A 23,169-nucleotide genomic window follows, 5' to 3' on the forward strand; every position below is an offset into this window, starting at 1 on the left:
GAGGATCTACTTACCTGCAAAGGAGGAGTGTTATCTTATGTATGTAATGAATTATTAAGGACATCTGAAGGATTCACTTAACTGATAGGGAGTAGTCTCATCCTTATAGGGTGTACTTACCTGATAGATCCAGATACACAGTAGATTGGAGAGGAGCAATGTATACCATTCAATATATGTATTTACGATTAAATTGAGCATATAACAACATAAGGAGTTTATTGAAACTTGAAGTTGTAGAGTATTAGTATATAACCCACATCATTGGGAGGTAGTGCACAATTTATGAGTTCATAAGTGCATAATATTTGGAATCAATATGTAGGAGGAATACATCCTTTATAGCACACTATATCATATATTTATTACGGAAGTAGTTCAAGTATGGAATATACTATTATAAACAATACAAGAGAGGTCATCAAGAGGGACTGGCCCTTCTGAATTATGATCACGAGCACGATTATTATTATTAATTTGCGTCACACGTCAGTCACATTTGCACACATTATGTTTTCATAACATATAAATATTATTATTTGTAGGATTATACAGGTACTAGGTAATATAAAATATATTATAATAGATTATTGCGTTAATATATTACCATAAATTAAGATGTAGGAGAACATATCTGTCACAACATACCATATTGATTATGAAAGTGGTCTAAGCATGTAATAAACTATTATAATATAAGAGGGGTCATCAGGAGGGATTGGCCCTAATGGTTTATCATCACGAGCACAATCACTATGGTTTATGATCACGAGCACAATCACCATAAAGAATTTATTTTACACTATAGTCACACTTGCACATACTATACTGTCATAATACACAAATGTTATTATCTGAAGGACAATATAGGCACATGGCAATATAAAACACATTATAATAAATTAATATGACACATTACACGGTTTGATGTTTCACAGTTTATTTTTTATAGTTATTTTGGCACAGTCACTTTTATTTATTTATTAATTTTTGATTTTATTATTTTTTATTCACAAATCAATTATTAGAATTATCAGTCACTTTTGCATCACTCAATACAATGAACCATTTAGTATTTGCAGTGGGGATTTGTATAATTACAATAGAAATGGATATAGTGAGGATATTTATAAGTATGCTATAAGGCAGTAGATAATTCTATTTTTTAAGTTCCCCCATAAAGATTCCATAAATTAAAACAGAGAGCACAAATGGCAGACTTGTCAAACATCTCAAAATTATTTATGAATGGGCAATAATCTGCATGGTATTCATTATAACAGTTAGGATTTGCAAGGTATTTATTATAACTATCAGGACCTCAATCCCGTTTAGCCATGTAAATATCCCTTAGGTTATTTAATTTACAGGTACAGGGTGTTTAAACCATTCAGACACAGGTTAAATAGTATACTACAGGGGGGAAGAATGATAGATTCTTCATTAAATCTAATTAGCGGCCAGTACGGAACCGCTGACAGAGTGGCTATGGAGAAGTAAGGGAGACGCGCTGCAGCTGTGTGTAATAGCAGCCGCTGAGAAGCAGCGCACTGATTGTAAAGGACAGGCATTTGAATTCCCTGTCTGATGTGTCCATTGGCTCTAGCTTGCTCGGCTCTCCTATGACAGGTAGTCAACATGTATAAATACACTTCCTGGGGCGGGCGCCGAGTACTATAGCCCCGACGAAGCTTAGTAAAGTGAAATGCGCATTGGCATCGCTGTGCGCTGTCTACACTGTGTTAAAATATGTACTGAATACTTGTGAATCTATATAGGCTACTAATGTTAGTTTAGAGGGGATCATTGTTTATAACACGACAGGCTTGCTGGCCGTAATTATGTGAGATAGGAGTGTTCAAATTGAAAAGAATACATCAGCTTGGCTCACGTATACTGCCACTGTGAGTTATAGGGAATATTGTGGCTGTTTGCAGCTAAGTTTGATGCTGGATGAACTGCAATTGATATATTTAGGGTCCAATGACCATGTACCTATAAAGATTTAGAGAACGCCAGCCAGGCTGTGAAGTATAGTAGAGGTGGGACTGTCATCAAAATATCTCACAAATATAAGTTTGATGACATAGGAGTCCATCCATATTATTGTCAGGCAGATATTTAAGACGCATGGTTTAATTCTGCAGCTCTCTATTATATAATGACTGTTAATAAGTTGGTGTATTAAGGACAAAGCGAGTGTTATTTAATACTCATAACACTACCAAATACTAGTGGCAATATTGAAGAGTCACTGATACAATACAGTTATCTGACAATATAAATCTCACATCTGTGTAGTAATAGGCAGTAAAATCAGCAGTCACTTAAAGTGTTAATAAACATTGATATTATATAGGATAATATAAGCCTTAGTTGATTACATATACAGACAATTATACTGTCTTTTGGTATGAGCAGCATGGTTTGGAGAAAAACACTTTCTTTTTTGTTCACTCTTTAGCAATAAATGTTATATTATCATTTTTTGTAAAAGAAAGTGTCAGTTATGTCACAAGATTTCCTACACTTGTGGCTTTGCATAGACATCACTGGCAATAACAGTCAGTGGCAGTCTTGAGTGATTATTTTATCACGTTCTCCATCCGTGCTAGAAGAAATCTTTGTTCACCCCTCAGCAACGAATGTTACACTATGATTCTTTGCAAAAGAAAGTGTTAGTAATGTTGCAATAATTTTTACATTGTAGCTATTCCTAGACATCACTGGCAATAATTGTCAGTGATAGTCTTAAGTGATTATCTTATCACTTTACCTATCATAGGTGTTCATTGAAATTACAGAATAAAGACAGCACACAAGCATTTTCTTTTAATAAAATTTATTCACGTAAAAAAACAAAAAAAAATATTTTTCTTTCTTACACATTTCTATCTCTATTGATTTTATATTTCACTTGTATATCCTTCTCTAAAAGGACGTAATACATCATATGTGGTAATATTTAATACATTTATATCACATATGGGTATCGTAACCTCAATTTTAACAATAAAGTATAGAACATGTTTTTGCTTTTTTCATTAAAGAAGAATTGAATCTTTTTCTGAAGGGGAAGAGTGCTGCTATTTAAGTTGATTGACTTTTTTCTCTTTTAAATTCGTACATAATATACAATCAACAAGCAGCAATCAACAATCAACAAGCATTATGTTGGAACATTTGATTTGTCAACATAGACTGATACGCCATTAATATTCCCTGTGTGAATATTTGTTAATAAAATCTGGTGCGGGAGTACTTTTGTCTTAAAGCATTTCCAGTTCAGTTGCTTCAAATTTGCAGAAATATTTAATGCACAGTGCCACTGGGTTCCTATCTCATTAATATGACTCCCAGATGGTCCCCATTGCTTTTCAGACACTGTTAGTGGATTCAATCCATTTTTTTTTTCTTTAAAAAGTAATCCGATAAAACACATCACATATACACCCGGAGGGCCTGTATGTACCATGGTAGGCTGTGGCCCAATCTTATCTGATCCAGCCAACTTTAGCCCACTGCTTGGATGATAACACCGTATGCAAATCCATCTGCTGCAGGCCTTCCCCTAGGAATGCTTACACTAGTTGTTGCATTTGGTTTGATGTTTGTGGGTGCTTCAGTATTAGGCATCCTTCCACTCTCCCACGTCCGGCTGAAGAGATGTGGCCTCCATGCAGTTGTTGTCCCCAGAAAAGAGTTCCCTTGTGCTGCCTCAGTTGAATCTCCTTCACTTGACAGGGGGTGCCTGAGCAGTGGCCCTCACCAGCCCTAGCCCAACTACTACTTACCTGCCAGGTGTGATATTATGTTCACAAAGGTGCTTCTCTCAGGGCAGGACTCACCCATTGCACTCTGGATGTGCTGCTCCTGTGATTTCCCAAAATGTGGAAAACTTTATTGCATAATTTGTGGCAGTGAGGGACTGCATTTTTGCTTTACCCTTGTTGTTTCTGGTATAAGTCAGAACTCTTTGTCTCGGGTCTCTTTTCTTGAGCCTTCTATTTTTTTAGCTTCTGCACACTATACTTACTTCTCCTTCTGTCTACTTACTTTGTGCCTTCCAACACATTATGTGTGTATGCAAACTACAGGTGGTGCTGCAGGGCTCACACCCTTTTACTTGTCTTGTAGAGCAACTCTGGAGCTGTTACTGGGTCCAGCTGCTGCAAGACATCAGCTTGAATGCTTCAGGGGCTGGGGCATGGCCAATGTGAGCCCCACACTGATGGGGGATGGGGGTGTATAAAGCGATCTAGGGGTCATCCAAGCGCAACCCCACAAAGGTCGCTGTGCCCTGCATGACCCTTTTCTCTTTTCATATGCAGACAAGGGTTGCAGCCAACTATGCCCACTGCTTGGATGACATCACCATATGCAAATCCATCTACTGCAGGCCTTCCCCCAGGAATGCTTGCACTAGTTGTCGCATTTGGTTTGTTATTAGGGGGTGCTTCAGTATAAAGCAGCCTTTTGCCCTCCACATTCGTCTGAAAATATGTGTTCTCCCTGCAGTTGTTGTCCCCAGATGAGAGTTCCCTTGTGCTGCCTCAGTTGAATCTCCTTTACTTGACAGAGGTGTGCCTGAGCAGCGGCCCTCCCCAGCCCTATCCCGAATCATACTTATTTTGCATAGGAGATACCATGGTCATGAAGATTGTTCTCCCAGGGTGAGGTTCATTCAGTGCATTCTGGGTATGCTGACCCCTGTGATTTCCCCAAATGTGGGAAACTCGACTGCATAATTTGTGCTTTCCCCTGGTTGGCTCTGGTATAATTCTGATCTCTTTGTCTCTGGTCTCTCTCCGGCCTAGTTTGCTGTCTGTTTCCACTTCTCTTTTCTTGAGCCCCTCCCTTCTATGCCCTTGCGCACTATCCTGACTTCTTTTCCCCTCTGCTTACTTTGTGCCTTCCAACGCACAATGCGAACTACAGGTAGTGCTGCAGGACCCACACCCTTTTATTTGCCTTACAGAGCAGCTCTGGAGCTGTTACAGTGCCCAGTTGCTGCAAGAAATCAGCTTGAATGCTTCAGGGGCTGTGGCATGGCCAACATGAGCCCCACACCGAAGGAGGGTGGGGGTGTTTAATGCGAACTAGGGTTCATCCAAGCAGCGCAAAGGGCCGCCATGTCCTGCATGCCTCTTTTCTCTTTTCATATGCAGATGAGGGTTCCAGCCAACTTTGGCCCACTGCTTGGATGACATCACCGTATGCAAATCCGTCTGCTGCAGACCTTCCCCTTGTACTAGTTGTTGCATATGATTTGATGTTTGAGGGTGCTTCAGTACTAGGCAGCCTTCCACCCTCCCATGTTCATCTGAACAGATGTGGTCTCCCTGCAGTTGTTGTCCCCAGACAAGAGTTCCCTTGTGCTTCCTCAGTTGAATCTCCTTAACTTGACGAAGGTGTGCCCGAGGAGCCGCCCTCCACAGCCCTATCCCAACACATACTTATCTTGCATATGAGTTAGCTTGATCATGAAGATAGTTCTCACAGGGTGAGGTTCATCCATTACATTTTAAAGCAGGAAGGTACAAATTACATATTTGAATGACATCTATGTGCTGGTTTCAAATGTTTCCCCCCTTCCTTTCTCAATTGTGCCCATCAGCAGCTATTCTAATGTTGCTGTCAATGGGTGTGACACATTAATTTCTTCTGTGGGGTACACTGGACTCCACAAGGATTCACATTGGAGTGTAGAGTAGGATCTTGATCTAAGGCACCAACAGGCTCAAAGCTTTTGACTGTTCCCAAGATGCTCAGCGCCCCCTCCTCTATAACCTCACTTCCATGAACAGGGAGCTCAGTTTGTAGTTGGTGCCTTCAGTAGCAGGCCACTTAACAGGGGCCTGCCTCAGGCAGCCTATTCTTAGCTATTAATTTTGTCAAGAAAATAACTTTTTTTATAAGAATCTACAATGGCTGCAGCAGGCTAGGTCTAATAGACATCTTTACTGCAGCTCCATCACTCCCAGCGGTGCTGTATACTCCCGTGTCCTGGTTACTGGGTCAGTGCAGCGGAGGCTCCGGTTTCTTTCTAAGGTCAGTCACACACACACCGCCCTCTGGGATCACGAGGCCGCTGATGAAAGGGAGGTAAGGGGCTTCTGAGCCCACACTATACCGTGATCCAGCGTGGCCGTAGGGAGCGGGCCGTGTACGCACTGGCGTGGACACTGATTACTGGGCAGCCGCTCCACTAGCCACCAGGGACAGTTAAAGAGCACAGGTCTGGGGGTTTTTCTCCTATATTAACCCAATTTTGTACTGCCCGCAGTGCATTGTGATAGGTAATAGGGCCTGATTCAGGTTGGATTGCAATCGCAATAAGCAATCCAACTGCAAAAATTGCTAAGAGTATACGCATGCGCCTGCATTTTCTGCGGTACCCTGCAGAAATGCGATCGCCTCTGCCTGTCAATCGGTGCGGGGGGGGGGGTCAGCAACACTCCATTTCCAAGTCGGAGATGGAGCGGTGCGGGGGCAGGGCTTCAAAATGGGATCGGCAACGGAGAAACAGGATGCGTGGTCAGAGCGGCTGCATGACATCACATGCAGCCGCTGCAATCACAAAAATGGTGGCGGCTTCCTGCGCACACATACAGTCTGCACCAGCAGGAGGCTACCCCATTTTTTATGATCACGCTGAACTGCACTGCGACTGCAATTTCAGCGTGGTCAAGAAGGGAGGCGGCATGCTGGGTGGCCATGCCCTGTGATGGGTGGCCCCAGCATGCGAACCAAAGGATTGCAAATTCTGTTACTTAGCAGAATTTGCAATCCTTACTGAATTAGGCCCATTGATTACAAAATTTATTTGTAAACAATATTTGCAGTTTTTCTTCAGGGACTAACACAAAAGATGCCTCGGGTTACTAACACATGGGTAAGCCACATAAAGCTTCCCATGGGTCAGTGGCATCACAACGGGGTTGCGGCCCACACCTGAGTGTCACCCGCCAAGAGGGGTGACACCAAAGTGCCGGCTCCTCTTCAGTGACAGAATGTGGGTGTTGCACTGTGACATTACGTGCAATACCCAGTTTCTGTCACTGTGCAGGAGCCAGCACCGCTCACACACTAGGCCCCGGGTGCAGCCCGCAACCCCCGGGACACCCGGAGCGTCAAAATGGAGATTCAGGCCACCAGGCCACGCCCCTACCTATGAGACCATGCCTACTTTTTACCATTGCGCTGCTTTTCTGCGCGCACTGCATTACAATGTCCCTTGCCACCTCTCTGGGTGTCACCAGTGATAGTGACACCTCTGCCATGCTTGTAGCAGCTGGTCCTAAGATCTACGCCTCCAGCCCTGAGTGTTTGCCCTTGTGACTTGTTGATCATCATAGCGAAGCAGATCCTTACAGAAAACTGCAGGGGCTTAGATTGAAAAGAAAAAAAATTATGGGTATAAGGTAGAGAGGAGCGTGTTCGGTTCTCCGAGAACCGAATTCCCCCTGAACTCCACGTGGTTTACACTGGTCCGAGGCAGGCTCGGTTGCTCCCGCCTGACTCGGAAAACCTGAACGAGGGAAAATGTAATCATCCCGCTGTCGGATTCTCGCGAGATTCAGATTCCATATAAAGAGCCGCGCGTCGCCGCCATTTTTACTTGTGCATTGAAGAGAGAGCGGAGAGGACTTGGCTATGTTCTCTCAGTGGAAATCTCAATATCAGTGCTCAGTATCAGTGCTTACTTATTGCTGCTCAGTAATACTAGTAGTGTGTCTCTCCTGCTCAGTGTCAGTTCTCAGTAGTATCCTCATCAGCGCTCAGTATCACTGCTCATTGTCTTGTGCTGCATTTTGGTGCTTAGCATACTACAGTACATTACTAATAGTCCAGTGCTGCATCTTGCTGCTCAGTGTCATTTCTAGTATCGTCATCAGTGCTCAGTATCACTGCTCATTGCATTGTGGTGTTCAGTATACTACAGTAACATAGTAATATAGTAACATATAGTAACATGGTATTTGAGGTTGAGTAGAGGCAAATTGTCCATCGTGTTCAACCTGTTTTAAGTTGTGATGATTCTACATACTTGCTGAATAATGTTTTATGACTAGTTAGCTACTATAACTCATGTTACCCCCGGATTAACCATGCTGATATTTTAAGTATTATAACCTTGGATATCTTTTTCATTCAGAAATGTATCCATTCCTTTTTTAAATCCAATTACAGAGTCCGCCATTACCACCTTCCCTGGCAGGGAATTCCACATCCTGATTGCCCTAACAGTGAAGAACCCTTTCCTCCATTGCGTTTGGAACTTTCTCTCCTACAGTCGCAGCGAGTGCCCATGTGTCCTAAACTGTGTTCTTTTAATAAATAATTCCTCTGATAACTGTGATGTACCTTTACATATTTGAATATATTAATAATATCTCCTCTTAGGCACCTTTTTTCTAGTGTATACATATTCAGCCTAGTAAGTATTTCCTTATAGTCCAGTCCTTTTAGGCCTTTAATCAATTTAGCCTTCAGGATCTCTTGCATTTCCATGAGCAGCAGAGTGGTGCAATGGAAGCATGCTGGGCCCATAACCCAGAGGTTCATTGATCGAAACCATCCTCTGCTATGTGCATTTTTTTTTGGGGGGGGGATAATTAAAGTAATCAAAAACTGGGATTGATATTTTGGCTCTTTCATTTTTACTTAAAGTACAATAACTTTTACCATTTTAATTTGTTTTAATAGTATATTGACAGCATTGTTTTCTTTCAAAAATAAACTTAATTTTCTTTACCCTATTACTGAAATAGTAATTGACAAAAACAAACTACATTGTCACCAGAAGAGCAATGCAAAATGTACAAGTGATATATTAAAATCATCTTCCATCTTGAATTTCAATGATGCATTGGGACAACAATTTTGTGAGAAACATCTTCACCCTTAAAGAAAGATTTTCTTAATTCCTTACCTGTGTGCTATTAGATATCACCTAGTTTTCCCATGTCACCTCTGCCTCAGTCACCCACTGTCTTCCTGTCATCCCTGCCTCACCAGTCATTCACTATCTCTCTGTCACCCCTGCTTTACCAGTCACCCACTATCTCCCTGTCACCAATACTTCAGTCACCCACTATCTCCCTGTGACCCCTGCCTCACCAGTCACCCACTATCTTCCTGTCACCCCTGCCTCTCCAGTCACCATATTCCTGTCACTCCTGCCTTACTTGCCCACTATCTCCCTTTCACCCCTACTTCAGTCACCCACTGACTCCCTGTCACCACTGCCTCACCAGTCACCCACTATCTCCCTGTCACCCCTGCCTCAGTCATTCACTATCTCCATGGCACTGTCACTCACTATCTCCCTGCCACCCCAGCCTCAGTCACCCACTATCTCTATTGTCAACCCTGCCTCAGTCACCCACAATCCTTCTGTCACCCCTGCCTCAGTCATCCACTATCTCGCTATCAACCCTGCATGAGTCACACACTTTCCCTGTCACCCCTGCCTCAGTTACCCACTATCTCCCAGTCACCGCTGCCTCAGTCAACCACTATACCAGTCACCCCTGCTTTAGTCACACACTATCTCTGTCACCCCTGCCTCAGTCAACCACTATCTCGCTATCACCCCTGCCTGAGTCACACACTTTCCCTGTCACCCTCAGTTACCCACTATCTCCCAGTCACCACTGCCTCAGTCACCCAGTATACCAGTCACCCCTGCTTTAGTCACACACTATCTCTGTCACCCCTGCCTCAGTTAACCACTGTCTCGCTATCACCCCTGCCTGAGTCACACACTTTCCCTGTCACCCCTGCCTCAGTTACCCACTATCTCCCAGTCACTGCTGCCTCAGTCAATCACTATACCTGCGACACCTGCCTCAGTCACCCACTATATCAGTCACCCCTGCTTTAGACACCCACTATCTCTGTCACCCCTGCCTCAGTCAACCACTATCTCCATATCACCCCTGCCTCAGTCACCCACTATCCCTGTCACCCCTGCCTCAGTCACCCACTGTCACCCTATCACCCCTGCCTCAGTCACCCACTATCCCTGTCATCCCTGCCTTAGTCACCAACTATCTCTGTCATCCTTGCCTCAGTCACCCACTATCTCTGTCACCCCTGACTCAGTCACTCACTACCTCCCAGTCACCCCTGCCTCAGTCAGCCACTATCCCTGTCACCCCTGCCTCGGTCTCCCACTGTCCCTGTCATCCCTGTCACACTCATCCACTATCTCCATATCACCCCTGCCTCAGTCACCCACTATCGCTGTCACCCCTGCCTCAGTCACCCACTATCTCCCAGTAACCCCTGCCTCAGTCACTGACTACCTCCCAGTCACCCTGGCCTCAGTCACCCACTATCTCCCACTCATACATCTTTGAATTGCGGGCCACTTTCGGCATTCAGACACCGTGTGCCGAAGACTGGAGCACCACCAAACATTGCTGAACCTGCCCTGCCATCATTTGAAGCAAGAGGTGGTAACGAGGTGGAATTCAACCCTCTATATGCTTCAGAGGATGGAGGAGCAGCAACAGGCCATTCAAGCCTATACATCTGCCCACGATATAGGCAAAGGAGGGGGAATGCACCTGACTCAAGCACAGTGGAGAATGATTTCAACGTTGTGCAAAGTTCTGCAACCCTTTGAACTTGCCACACGTGAAGTCAGTTCAGACACTGCCAGCCTGAGTTAGGTCAGTCCCCACATCAGGCTTTTACAGAAGAAGCTGGTGACATTGAAGGAGGAGCTAAAACAGAGCGATTCCGCTAGGCATGTGGGACTTGTGGATGGAGCCCTTAATTCGCTTAACCAGGATTCACGGGTGGTCAATCTGTTGAAATCAGAGCACTACATTTTGGCCACCGTGCTCGATCCTAGATTTAAAACCTACGTTGTATTTCTCTTTCCGGCAGACACAAGTTTTCAGAGGTTCAAAGACCTGCTGGTGAGAAAATTGTCAAGTCAAGCGGAACGTGACCCGTCAACAGCTCCTCCTTCACATTCTTCTGCAAAAGCCTGATGAGGGTAATGACCTGACTCAGGCTGGCAGTGTCTGAACTGACTTCACGTGTGGCAAGTTCAAAGGGTTGCAGAACCTTGCACAACGTTGAAATCATTCTCCACTGCGCCTGAGTCAGGTGCATTCCCCCTCCTTTGCCTATATTGTGGGTAGATGTATAGGCTTGACTTTTGCTGCTCCTCCATCCTCTGAAGCATATAGAGGGTTGAATTCCACCTCGTTAACACCTCTTGCTTCAGATGATGGCAGGGCAGGTTCAGGAATGTTTGGTGGTGCTCCAGTCTTCGGCACGCGGTGGCTGAATGCCGAAAGTGGCCCGCAATTCTTCGGGCCACCGACAGCATCTCTTGCACGCCCCTGTCGTTTTTTAAATAATTCTGCACCACCAAATTCAATGTATGCGCAAAACATGGGACGTGCTGGAATTTGCCCAGATGTAATGCACGCACAATATTGGTGGTGTTGTCCGATGTCACACATCCCCAGAAGAGTCCAATTGGGGTAAGCCATTCTGCGATGATGTTTCTCAGTTTCCGTAAGAGGTTGTCAGCTGTGTGCCTCTTATGGAAAGTGGTGATACAAAGCGAAGCCTGCTTAGGAACGAGTTGACGTTTGCGAGATGCTGCTACTGGTGCCGCCACTGCTGTTCTTGCTGCGGGAGGCAATACATCTACCCAATGGGCTGTCACAGTCATATAGTCCTGAGTCTGCCCTGCTCCACTTGTCCACATGTCCGTGGTTAAGTGGACATTGGGTACTACTGCATTTTTTAGGACACTGGTGACTCTTTTTCTGAGGTCTGTGTACATTTTCGGTATCGCCTGCCTAGAGAAATGGAACCTAGATGGTATTTGGTACCGGGGATACAGTACCTCAATCAAGTCTCTAGTTGCCTCTGAATTAATGTTGGATACCGGAACCACGTTTCTCACCACCCAGGCTGACAAGGCCTGAGTTATCCGCTTTGCAGCAGGATGACTGCTGTGATATTTCATCTTCCTCGCAAAGGACTGTTGGACAGTCAATTGCTTACTGGAAGTAGTACAAGTGGTCTTCCGACTTCCCCTCTGGGATGACGATCGAATCCCACCAGCAACAACAGCAGCGCCAGCAGCAGTAGGCGTTACACTCAAGGATGCATCGGAGGAATCCCAGGCAGGAGAGGACTTATCAGACTTGCCAGTGACATGGCCTGCAGGACTATTGGCTTTCCTGTCTAAGGAGTAAATTGACACTGAGGGAGTTGGTGGTGTGGTTTGCAGTAGCTTGGTTAGAAGAGGAAGGGATTTAGTGGTCAGTGGACTGCTTCCGCTGTCATCCAAAGTTTTTGAACTTGTCACTGACTTATGATGAATGCTCTGCAGGTGACGTATAAGGGAGGATGTTCCGAGGTGGTTAATGTCCTTACCCCTACTTATTACAGCTTGACAAAGGCAACAGACGGCTTGACACCTGTTGTCCGCATTTGTGTTGAAATAATTCCACACCGAAGAGCTGATTTTTTTTGTATTTTGACCAGGCATGTCAATGGCCATATTCATCCCACGGACAACAGGTGTCTCCCTGGGTGCCTGACTTAAACAAATCACCTCACCATCAGAATCCTCCTTGTCAATTTCCTCCCCAGCGCCAGCAACACCCATATCCTCATCCTAGTGTACTTCAACACTGACATCTTCAATTTGACTATCAGGAACTGGACTGCGGGTGCTCCTTCCAGCACTTGCAGGGGGCGTGCAAATGGTGGAAGGCGCAAGCTCTTCCCGTCCAGTGTTGGGAAGGTCAGGCATCGCAACCGACACAATTGGACTCTCCTTGGGAATTTGTGATTTAGAAGAACGCACAGTTCTTTGTTGTGCTTTTGCCAGCTTAAGTCTTTTCATTTTTCTAGTGAGAGGATGTGTGCTACCATCCTCATGTGACTCTGAACCACTAGCCATGAACATAGGCTAGGCCTCAGCCGTTCCTTGCCACTCCGTGTCATAAATGGCATATTGGCAAGTTTACGCTTCTCATCAGAAGCTTTCAATTTTGATTTTTGGGTCATTTTACTGGATTTTACATGCTCTCTACTATGACATTGGGCATCGGCCTTGGCAGACGACGTTGATGGCATTTCATTGTCTCGGCCATGGCTAGTGGCAGCAGCTTCAGCATGAGGTGGAAGTGGATCTTGATCTTTCCCTATTTTACCCTCCACATTTTTGTTCTCCATTTTTTAATGTGTGGAATTATATGCCAGTATCAATAGCAATGGCCTACTAATATATATACTGCGCACAACTGAAATGCACCACAGGTATAGAATGTAGATGGATAGTATACTTGACGACACAGAGGTAGGTACAGCAGTGGCCTTCCGTACCGTACTGCTATATATATATACTGGTGGTCACTGTGTCAGCAAACTGCAAAACTAAAATGCACCACAGGTATAGAATGTAGATGGGTAGTATACTTGACGCCACAGAGGTAGGTACAGCAGTGGCCTTCCGTACCGTACTGCTATATATATATACTGGTGGTCACTGTGTCAGCAAACTGCAAAACTAAAATGCACCACAGGTATAGAATGTAGATGGGTAGTATACTTGACGACACAGAGGTAGGTACAGCAGTGGCCTTCCGTACCGTATTATATATATATACTGGTGGTCACTGTGTCAGCAAACTGCAAAACTAAAATGCACCACAGGTATAGAATGTAGATGGATAGTATACTTGACGACACAGAGGTAGGTACAGCAGTGGCCTTCCGTACTGTACTGCTATATATACTGGTGGTCACTGTGTCAGCAAACTGCACATCTGAAATGCACCACAGGTATAGAAGCTAGATGGATAGTATACTTGATGACACAGAGGTAGGTACAGCAGTGGCCTACTGTACCGTAATGCTATATATTATATACTGGTGGTCATTGGTCAGTAAAACTCTGCACTGTACTCCTCCTATATAACATTAATTTTGGTGGTCCCCAGTCCCCACAATAAAGCAGCACACTGAGCACAGATATGGAGTGTTTTTCAGGCAGACAACGTATACTGGTGGTCACTGTCAGCAAAACTCTGCACTGTACTCCTGCTATATAATACAGCTGCTCCCCAGTCCCCACAATTAAGCAGTGTGAGCACAGATAATTATATGCAGCACACTGAGCTCAGATAAGGAGCGTTTTTTTCAGGCAGAGAACGGATAAAACTGGTGGTCACTGATCAGCCAAACTCTGCACTGTACTCCTCCTATATTAATATAAAGCTGCTCCCCAGTCCCCACAATGATATAAGCAAGCACAAATATTTGCATCAACAATACACGGAGAGGATGCCAGCCACGTCCTCTCCCTAACATTTCCAATGCACAAGTGAAAATGGCGGCGACGCGCGGCTGCTTATATAGAATCCGAATCTTGCGAGAATCCGACAGCGGGATGATGACGTTCGGGCGCGCTCGGGTTAGCCAAGCAAGGCGGTAAGGTTCGAACCTGCCTCAGACCCGTGTAAAAAGGGTGAAGTTCAGGGGGGTTCGGTTTCCGAGAAACCGAACCCGCTCATCACTAGAAAGGACTTATGTTAGTTTTTTTTATTTTCAGGGAGGCTGCTGGCAACAGTCTCCCTGCTTCGTGGGACTTAGGGGAGAGAAGTATGACCAACTTCTAGTGAGTTCAATGGCTTTGCCTCTGGCTGACAGGACACCATTAGCTTCTGAGGGTGCTGATCGCTGGGTACGCCTAGATGCACACTCCCGCAGCTTGCCGTCACCCCCTTACAGAGCCAGAAGTCAGAAGACAGGCGAGTAGCAGAAGAACAGAAGACTTCTTCTCCAGTGACGGCATTCTGAGGTACCGCGCAGCGAGCGGAATGCTGCGCGCCATGCTCCCACACAAACACAGGCACTGCAGGGTGCAGGGCAGGGGGGGGGGGCACCCTGGGCAGCATAAATTCCTCACAAAAGGCTGGCAAAAGTGGACATTAGTTCCTGGGCACTGTCCTTACCCCGCCAGCGTAATTAATTATTTATTTCTGAGCGGGACAGAAGCGTGCCATTACAGCGGCGGGGCTTCTTCCTCACCAGCACATATATAGAGCATTACAAGTCTATCACTATAGCGTTTATTATTTCCCAGACTGTGTACTTTTGGCGCTGGGTTGTGAGCTGAAAAATCCTCTGTGTCCCTCTGACAGATTTACTATAGGTCTGTCCCCATAAGCCGGTGTGTCTATGAGTACTTGTTACATGTATGTCAACATGTCGGTGTCTGAATGTTTTTCCCAAGAGGAAACTATATTAGGGATGCAGACATGTGATGGTGGCCCTGTTGGCACCACCAATAACTGACTGGGTGAAAGTTTCAGTAATATCAGAGTAAGGTTGGATAAATCTGTGTCCCAGACACAGACGTAGAGAAAAGATGTGATGTTCATGGCTATGCTACTTTTCCCTCAGGCCCCGCGGGGTTTCAAAAATGTTATTTTGCCCAGTTACTACACACTGATACCGACACGGATACTGATTCCTATTTCGACCATAATGTTTCCTGATTAGATCCAATATTGGCAAGGAGCATTCAGTACATGATTGTGGATATTAAGGACATATTAACACCCGGGTAAGTATGAGAAGAAAAGACTTCAGAGGCGTCAGAAGACTTCATGATCTTCACTGAGGTAACGCACAGCACTGCAGCTGTGCACCATTGCTCCCATACACCTCACATACTTCGGTCACTGTATGGGTGCAGGGTGCCCTGGGCAGCAATATAAACCTCTTTTTTGCAAAAATATAACATATATACAGCTGGGCACTGCATATATGTATGAGCCCCTGCCAATTTTACAGTTTAAGCGGGACAGAAGCCTGCCGCCGAGGGGGCGGGTCTTCTCCCTTTGCACTCACCAGCGACATTTTTTCTCCACAGCACCGCTGAGAGGAAGCTCCCCGGACTCTCCCCTGCTTATACCACGGTAGACAAGAGGGTTGAAAAGAGAGGGGGGCACATAATCCGGCGCAAACTACATACAGCAGCGCTACTGGGCAAACATTAAGTTACTGTTTTATTCCTGGGTTATATAGCGCTGGGGTGTGTGCTGGCATACTCTCTCTCTGTTTCTCCAAAGGGCCTTGTGGGAGAACTGTCTTCATAAAGAGCATTCCCTGTGTGTGTGGTGTGTCGTGTGTCGACATGTCTGAGGAAGAAGGCTATATTAGAGAGGAGCGGGAGCAAATGAATGTGGTGTCTCCTCCGACAGCGCCGACACCTGACTGGATGGATATGTGGAATGTTTTAAATGCTAATGTAAACTCATTGCACAAAAGATTAGACAAGGTTGAAGCTTTGGGACAGTTAGGGTCTCAACCCATGCCTGATCTTATGTCGCAGGGACCGTCAGGGTCTCATAAGCGCCCACTATTCCAGATTGTTGACACAGATACCAACACGGATTCTGACTCCAGTGTCGATTACGATGATGCAAAGTTACAGCCAAAATTGGCAAAATCCATTCGATATATGATTATGGCAATAAAAGATGTTTTGCACATCACAAAGGAACCCCCTGTCCATGACAAGAGGGTACATATGTACAAGGGAAAGAAGCCTGAGGTAAGCTTTCCCCCCTCACACGAGCTGAACGAGTTATGTGAAAAAGCTTGGGAATCTCCATATAAAAGACTGCAGATTTCCAAAAGAATTCTCATGGCGTATCATTTCCCATCAACGGATAGGTTACGATAGGAATCCTCCCCTAGGGTGGACAAAGCATTAACACGCTTATCCAAGAAGGTAGCCCTCCCGTCCCAGGATACGGCTACCCTCAAAGATTCTGCTGACCGCAAACAGGAGATTACCCTGAAGTCCATTTATACACATTCAGGTACCTTACTCAGACCGGCAATTGCGTCGGCCTGGGTGTGTAGTGCTGTAGCGGCATGGATGGATACCTTATCTGAGGGGATGGATACCCTACATAAGGATACTATTTTATTGACCCTGGGGCATATAAGAGATGCTGTCCTATATATGAGAGATGCTCAAAGAGACATTAGTCTACTGGGTTCTAGAATAAACGCTATGTCGATTTCTGCCAGAAGAGTCCTATGGACACGGCAATGGACAGGTGATGCCGACTCAATAAGGCATATGGAGGTTTTACCTTACAGGGGTGAGGAATTGTTTGGGGAAGGTCTCTCGGACCTAGTCTCCACAGCTACAGCTGGAAAATCAAATTTTTTACCTTATGTTCCCTCACAGCATAAGAAAGCTCCGCATTATCAAATGCAGTCCTTTCGGTCACAAAGAAACAAGAAAGTGCGAGGTGTTTCCTTTCTTGCCAGAGGTAGGGGCAGAGGAAAAATGCTGCACAACACAGCTAGTTCCCAGGAACAGAAGTCCTCCCCAGCCTCTACAAAATCTACCGCATGACGCTGGGGCTCCACTGGCAGAGTCCGGCCCATTGGGGGCACGTCTTCGGAGTTTCAGCCACATCTGGGTTCACTCCCAGGTGGATCCCTGGGCAATAGAAATTGTTTCTCAGGGTTACAAGCTGGAATTCGAAGAAGTGCCTCCTTCCCGATTTTTCAAATCGGCTCTACCAACTTCTCCCCAGGAAAGGGAGATAGTGTTATATGCAATAGAAAAATTGTATATTCAACAGGTGGTGGTCAAGGTTCCCCTCCTCCAACAAGGAAAGGGATATTACTCGACCATGTTTCTAGTCCCGAAACCGGACAGTTCGGTCAGACCCATATTAAATTTGAAATCCCTGAACCTATACTTGAAAAGGTTCAAATTCAAGATGGAATCGCTAAGAGCGGTCATCGCAAGCCTGGAAGGGGGGATTTTATGGTGTACCTGGACATAAAGGATGCATACCTTCATGTCCCCATTTATCCATCTCATCAGGCGTACCTCAGATTTGCGGTACAGGACTATCATTACCAATTTCAGACGTTGCCGTTTGGTCTCTCCACGGCCCCGAGAATTTTCACCAAGGTAATGGCGGAAATGATGGTGCTCCTGCGCAAGCAAGGTGTCACAATTATCCCGTACTTGGACGATCTCCTCAAAAAAGCGAGATCAAGAGAGCAGTTGCTGAACAGCGTATCACTTTCACTGAAAGTGTTACAGCAACACGGCTGGATTCTCAATATCTCGAAGTCGCAGTTGGTTCCTACAACTCGTCTGTCTTTCTTGGGCATGATTCTGGACACGGACCAGAAGAGAGTTTATCTCCTGATAGAAAAGGCCCAGGTACTCATGACTCTTGTCAGGAACCTATTGAAACCAAAACAGGCATCAGTGCATCACTGCACTCGAGTCCTGGGAAAGATGGTGGCATCATACGAGGCCATTCCATTTTGCAGGTTCCATGCGAGGACTAGCCAATGGGACCTACTGGACAAGTGGTCCGGGTCACATTTACAGATGCATCGGTTGATCACCCTGTCCCCCAGGGCCAGGGTATCACTCCTGTGGAGGCTGCAGAGTGCTCACCTTCTCGAGGTACGCAGAGTCGGCATTCAGGGCTGGATCCTGGTGACCACAGACGCAAGCCTCCGAGTTTGGGGAGCAGTCACACAGGGAAGAAATTTCCAAGGTCTTTGGTCAAGTCAAGAGACTTCACATCAACATCCTGGAACTAAGGGCCATATACAATGCCCTACGCCAGGCGGAGACCTTACTTCGTGACCAACCGGTTCTGATCCAGTCAGACAACGTCACCGAAGTGGCTCATGTAAACCGCCAAGGCGGCACGAGGAGCAGAGTGGCAATGGCACAAGCCACCAGAATTCTTCGCTGGGTGGAGAATCACGTAAGCGCACTGTCAGCAGTGTTCATTCCGGGAGTGGACAACTGGGAAGCAGACTTCCTCAGCAGACACGACCTACATCCGGGAGAGTGGGGACTTCATCAGGAAGTCTTCGCACAGATTACAAGTCAGTGGGAACTGCCACAAATAGACATAATGGCGTCCCGCCTCAACAAAAAGCTACAAAGGTATTGCGCAAGGTCAAGAGACCCTCAGGCAGTAGCTGTAGATGCCCTAGTGACCCCTTGGGTGTTCCGGTCGGTCTATGTATTTCCTCCTCTTCCTCTCATACCCAAGGTGTTGAGGATAATAAGACAAATAGGAGTGAGAACAATCCTAGCAGTGAAAGGCATTCCGGTTGATGTCATCCCTACGCTGATAAAGGCTAGGAAGGATGTAACGTCAAAACATTATCACCGTATATGGCGAAAATATGTTTCTTGGTGTGAGGCCAGGAATGCTCCTATGTAAGAATTCCATCTGGGCCGTTTCCTTCACTTCCTACAAACTGGAGTTAATTTGGGCCTAAAATTAGGCTCTATTAAGGTCCAGATTTCGGCCTTATCCATTTTCTTTCAAAAAGAATTGGCTTCTCTTCCAGAAGTTCAGACTTTTGTAAAAGGAGTGCTGCATATTCAACCTCCTTTTGTGCCTCCGGTGGCACCTTGGGACCTTAACGTGGTGTTAAGTTTTCTAAAATCACACTGGTTTGAACCACTTAAAACAGTGGAGTTAAAATATCTCACGTGGAAGGTGGTCATGTTATTAGCCTTGGATTTGGCTAGGCGAGTGTCGGAATTTGCAGCTTTGTCACATAAAAGCCCATATTTGGTATTACATGTGGATAGAGCGGAATTGCGGACCCGTCCTCAATTCCTACCAAAAGTGGTCTCATCTTTTCATATGAACCAACTTATTGAGGTGCCTGTGGCTACGCGTGACTTGGAGGATTCCGAGTAACTTGATGTGATCAGGGCTTTGAAAATTTACGTGGCCAGGATGGCTAGAGTCAGGAAAACTGAAGCGCTGTTTGTCCTGTATGCAACTAACAAGATTGGTGCCCCTGCTTCAAAGCAGACTATTGCTCGCTGGATTTTTAACACGATTCAGCAAGCGCATTCTACGGCTGGATTGCCGTTACCGAAATCGGTCAAGGCCCATTCCACGAGGAAAGTGGGCTCTTCTTGGGCAGCTGCCCGAGGGGTTTCGGCACTACAGCTGTGTCAAGCTGCTACTTCCCTTTACTTGACAGAGGTGTGCCTGAGCAGCGGCGCTCCCCAGCCCTATCCCGAATCATACTTATTTTACATAGGAGATACCATGGTCATGAAGATTGTTCTCACAGGGTGAGGTTCATTCATTGCATTCTGGGTATGATGAACCCTGTGATTCCCCAAATGTGGGAAACTCGACTGCATAATTTGTGGTAGTGAGGGACTGCATTTGTGCTTTCCCCTGGTTGGCTCTGGTATAATTCAGATCTCTTTGTCTCAGGTCTCTCTCCACCCTAGTTTGCTGTCTGTTTACAATTCTCTTTTCTTGAGCCCCTCCCTTCTATGCCCTTGCGCACTATCCATACTTCTCCTCCCATCTGCATACTTTGTGCCTTCCAATGCAAAATGAGAACTACAGGGCCCACACCCTTTTACTTGCCTCTCTGTAGCAGCTGCTGCAAGAAATCAGCTTGAATGCTTCAGGGGTTGGAGCATGGCCAACATGAGCCCCACACCGAAGGAGGGTGGGGGTGTTTAATGCGAACTAGCGGTCATCCAAGCGCTGCAAAAGGCCGCCATGCCCTGCATGCCCCTTTTCTCTTTTCATATGCAGACGAGGGTTCCAGCCAACATTGGCCCACTGCTTGGATGACATCACCGTATGCAAATCCGTCTGCTGCAGACCTTCCCCCAGTAATGCTTGTACTATTTGTTGCATATGGCTTGATGTTTGGGGGTGCTTCAGTATTAGGCAGCCCTCCACCCTCCCATGTTCATCTGAAAAGATGTGGTCTCCCTGCAGTTGTTGTCCCCAGACGAGTGTTCCCTTGTGCTTCCTCAGTTGAATCTCCTTAACTTGACGGGGGGGGCGAACATCCGCCCTCCCCAGCCCTATCCCAACTCATACTTATCTTGCATATGAGATCTCTTGACCATGAAGATAGTTCTCACAGGGTGAGGTTCATCAATTACATTTTAAAATAGGAAGGTACAAATTACATATTTGCATTGCATATATGTGCTGGATTTCAAATATCCCGCCCCCCCCCTTCCTCTCTCAATTGTGCCCGTCAGCAGCTATTCTAATGTTGCTTCCAATGGGTGTGACACATTAATTTCCTTTGTGGGGTACACAGGGATCCACAAGGTTTCACATTGGGGTGTAGAGTAGGATCTTGATCTGAGGCACCAATAGGCTCAAAGCTTTTGACTGTTCCCAAGATGCTCCTCTATAACCCCGCTTCCATGAACAGGGAGCTCAGTTTGTAGTTGGTACCTTCAGTAGCAGGTCACTTAACAGGTAGCTGACTCAGGCAGCCTATTCTTAGCTATTCATTTTGACACGAAAAAAAGAACTTTTTTATAAGAATCTACAAGGGCTGCAGCAGGCTAGGTCCAATAGACATCTTTACTGCAGCTCCATCACTCCCAGCGGCGCTATATACTCCCGTGCCCTTGTTGCTGGGTCACTGCAGTGGAGGCTCCTGTTTCTTCCTAATGTCAGTCACACACACCGCCCTCCTGGATCACGAGGCCGCTGATGAAGGGGAGGTAAGGGGCTTCTGTGCCCACACTATACCATTATCCAGCGTGGCCATAGGGGGCGGGCCGTGTGCTAACTGGCGTGGACACTGATTACTGGGGAGCTGCTCCACCAGGCACCAGGGACAGTTAAGGAGCACAGGTCTGGGTTTTTTTCTCCAATATTAACCCCATTTTGTACTGCCCGCAGCGCCTGGTGGGGATGCCAGCAGGGGGAGTCGGCAGGACCTGAGGCCCCTCCCCCAGCCCCAGGGCACCATTTCTGCAATGTTCCTTGCCTGGAGCTGCTACCTCACTACTGAAAAGCGGCCATCACAGATTGAGCTGAGCTGTTTCTAGGACTGCTGGGGCAAATCCTCCTCTGTAGAACTGCCTGATTGCCAGTGCTGTGCTTCTTACAGGACACTTAAGTATTCTAGCTGTCTCTAATTGAGAGAGGAAGGAGGGGGGACATTTGAATCCAGCACATAGATGTAATGCAAATATGTAATTTGTACCTTCCTATTTTAAAATGTAATGGATGAACCTTACCCTGTGAGAACTAGCTGCTTTTAGCTTTTAGCAGCTTTGCACAAGCTAAGCCGCCGCCTACTGGGGGGTGAATCTTAGCATAGTAAAATTGAAGACCCGGGTTCGATACGGAGTTCGGCACCCGTATATTATTTTATTTTTTTTATTCCTTTTTAATGCAATTAAATTATTTGTGTTTTAAGTTTCTACTTCTCGTTATACAAAAAAAGTCTGCTTCTACTAAATACAAGGCCACGCTGCAGCCCTGTTCACGCTATTCATCTAGTTGTTACGTTCTGTACAAACTGATGGATAATATTAGCATAAGCAGCAATCCTATTTCGAAGTAGCTTTGTGTCTCTGTTGTTTCAAATGGGCAGAAATATTGAATGCAAAGTGCAACTGGGTACCTACAGTATCTCATGAATGCACAGTATGACTACCAGATGGTCTACAGGCACAATGCCGCCCGATCACGCTAGCTATAGATACAGTATTGTCAGAGCCGACCCTAACCAATATGATGCCCTAGGCAAGATTTTGGCTGGTGCCCCCTAGCACCACCGCTGGTTCTGCCTCTGACCTTGCACCTCTTTCCCAGCACCATCACCCCTCACTCATAGCAGACCTTGTATCCCCTATATTTTAAATAGGAACAGTTCGCACATTTGACGCACAGCCCAAAAAGGGGCGTCTTCTTGCTGGCAAGGGGCATGGCCACACAATAGTAACCCCACTTCCAATTATGCCACATAGCACTGCAACTTTATTCACATTTTATCTTGCGATAGTGTCCATAATTCATATTACATCACACAGTAATATCACTTTACCTTATAAACGTTACTCCTCACAGTAGAGCCCCTTATTCACATTACATCACACTGAATTGCTCCTTATTCACATTACACCACACTATATTGCTCTTTATTCACATTAGATGACACAGTAGTGCCCTTTCTATATGCAACGCCACATAGTAGAGCACCTTATACACATAATGCCACACATTAGCAATGCATTTATACACAATTCCACACAGTAATGCCCCTTACACATATGAGACACATTATTAATGTCCTTAT

General features: G+C 45.8%; 2 non-coding genes and 1 pseudogene across 2 annotated transcripts; all 3 read left to right on the top strand.

Annotated features, from left to right (window-relative positions):
- Positions 1-3,786: 3,786 nt before the first annotated feature.
- On the top strand, positions 3,787-3,950 carry LOC134970831 (U1 spliceosomal RNA). The gene has a single exon (XR_010190081.1). It is a non-coding gene; the product is annotated as a U1 spliceosomal RNA (small nuclear RNA).
- Positions 3,951-4,622: 672 nt separating this feature from the next.
- On the top strand, positions 4,623-4,776 carry LOC134970904 (U1 spliceosomal RNA; annotated as a pseudogene).
- A 15,337-nt stretch (positions 4,777-20,113) lies between these two features.
- LOC134970750 (U1 spliceosomal RNA) lies at positions 20,114-20,276 on the top strand. Its single transcript, XR_010190016.1, has one exon. It is a non-coding gene; the product is annotated as a U1 spliceosomal RNA (small nuclear RNA).
- The last annotated feature ends 2,893 nt before the right edge of the window (positions 20,277-23,169 follow it).

Source organism: Pseudophryne corroboree, chromosome 11, assembly GCF_028390025.1.
Source record: "Pseudophryne corroboree isolate aPseCor3 chromosome 11, aPseCor3.hap2, whole genome shotgun sequence".
Classification (NCBI taxonomy): Eukaryota; Metazoa; Chordata; class Amphibia; order Anura; family Myobatrachidae; genus Pseudophryne; species Pseudophryne corroboree.